Genomic DNA, 2,406 nt, shown 5'->3' with positions numbered 1-2,406 from the left:
TCTTTTCAAAATGTTGCAGGATCACAATGAATTTGACTTATATTATGCAGAATCAAGCCCTTTTCAACATATTTCAGCACCAGCAAGCTGCTAGAAAGGAATCTTTAGTTATTGACACTCTGTTGCAAAAAAGCTTCAACTCAGTGAGATAAACACTTTTTGACCGTATGGCAATATCTTTTTCAAAATGTTGCAGGATCACAATTGAATTTGACTTATATTATGCAGAATCAAGCCCTTTTCAACATATTTCAGCACCAGCAAGCTGCTAGAAAGGAATCTTTAGTTATTGACACTCTGTTGCAAAAAAGCTTCAACTCAGTGAGATAAACACTTTTGACCGTATGCCTATATCTTTTCAAAATGTTGCAGGATCACAATGAATTTGACTTATATTATGCAGAATCAAGCCCTTTTCAACATATTCCAGCACCAGCAAGCTGCTAGAAAGGAATCTTTAGTTATTGACACTCTGTTGCAAAAAAGCCTCAACTCAGTGAGATAAACACTTTTTGACCGTATGCCTATATCTTTTCAAAATGTTGCAGGATCACAATGATTTTGACTTATATTGTGCAGAATCAAGCCCTTTTCAACATATTTCAGCACCAGCAAGCTGCTAGAAAGGAATCTTTAGTTATTGACACTCTGTTGCAAAAAAGCTTCAACTCAGTGAGATAAACACTTTTTGACCGTATGGCCTATATCTTTTCAAAATGTTGCAGGATCACAATGAATTTGACTTATATTATGCAGAATCAAGCCCTTTTCAACATATTTCAGCACCAGCAAGCTGCTAGAAAGGAATCTTTAGTTATTGACACTCTGTTGCAAAAAAGCTTCAACTCAGTGAGATAAACACTTTTTGACCGTATGCCTATATCTTTTCAAAATGTTGCAGGATCACAATGAATTTGACTTATATTATGCAGAATCAAGCCCTTTTCAACATATTTCAGCACCAGCAAGCTGCTAGTAAGGAATCTTTAGTTATTGACACTCTGTTGCAAAAAAGCTTCAACTCAGTGAGATAAACACTTTTTGACCGTATGGCAATATCTTTTCAAAATGTTGCAGGATCACAATGAATTTGACTTATATTATGCAGAATCAAGCCCTTTTCAACATATTTCAGCACCAGCAAGCTGCTAGAAAGGAATCTTTAGTTATTGACACTCTGTTGCAAAAAAGCTTCAACTCAGTGAGATAAACACTTTTTGACCGTATGGCTATATCTTTTCAAAATGTTGCAGGATCACAATGATTTTGACTTATATTATGCAGAATCAAGCCCTTTTCAACATATTACAGGACCAGCAAGCTGCTAGAAAGGAATCTTTAGTTATTGACACTCTGTTGCAAAAAAGCTTCAACTCAGTGAGATAAACACTTTTTGACCGTATGGCTATATCTTTTCAAAATGTTGCAGGATCACAATGAATTTGACTTATATTATGCAGAATCAAGCCCTTTTCTATATATTTCAGCACCAGCAAGCTGCTAGAAAGGAATCTTTAGTTATTGACACTCTGTTGCAAAAAAGCTTCAACTCAGTGAGATAAACACTTTTTGACCGTATGGCTCTATCTTTTCAAAATGTTGCAGGATCACAATGAATTTGACTTATATTATGCAGAATCAAGCCCTTTTCAACATATTTCAGCACCAGCAAGCTGCTAGAAAGGAATCTTTAGTTATTGACACTCTGTTGCAAAAAAGCTTCAACTCAGTGAGATAAACACTTTTTGACCGTATGGCAATATCTTTTCAAAATGTTGCAGGATCACAATGAATTTGACTTATATTATGCAGAATCAAGCCCTTTTCAACATATTTCAGCACCAGCAAGCTGCTAGAAAGGAATCTTTAGTTATTGACACTCTGTTGCAAAAAAGCTTCAACTCAGTGAGATAAACACTTTTTGACCGTATGGCTATATCTTTTCAAAATGTTGCAGGATCACAATGATTTTGACTTATATTATGCAGAATCAAGCCCTTTTCAACATATTACAGGACCAGCAAGCTGCTAGAAAGGAATCTTTAGTTATTGACACTCTGTTGCAAAAAAGCTTCAACTCAGTGAGATAAACACTTTTTGACCGTATGGCTATATCTTTTCAAAATGTTGCAGGATCACAATGAATTTGACTTATATTATGCAGAATCAAGCCCTTTTCTATATATTTCAGCACCAGCAAGCTGCTAGAAAGGAATCTTTAGTTATTGACACTCTGTTGCAAAAAAGCTTCAACTCATTGAGATAAACACTTTTTTGACCGTATGCTTATATCTTTTCAAAATGTTGCAGGATCACAATGAATTTGACTTATATTATGCAGAATCAAGCCCTTTTCAACATATTTCAGCACCAGCAAGCTGCTAGAAAGGAATCTTTAGTTATTGA

Source organism: Fistularia commersonii, chromosome 1 (genome assembly GCF_037954325.1).
Source record: "Fistularia commersonii isolate RoL2024-O1a breed Wild chromosome 1, RoL_Fcom_v1.0, whole genome shotgun sequence".
Classification (NCBI taxonomy): domain Eukaryota; kingdom Metazoa; phylum Chordata; class Actinopteri; order Syngnathiformes; family Fistulariidae; genus Fistularia; species Fistularia commersonii.
This window is presented reverse-complemented; position numbering follows the sequence as displayed.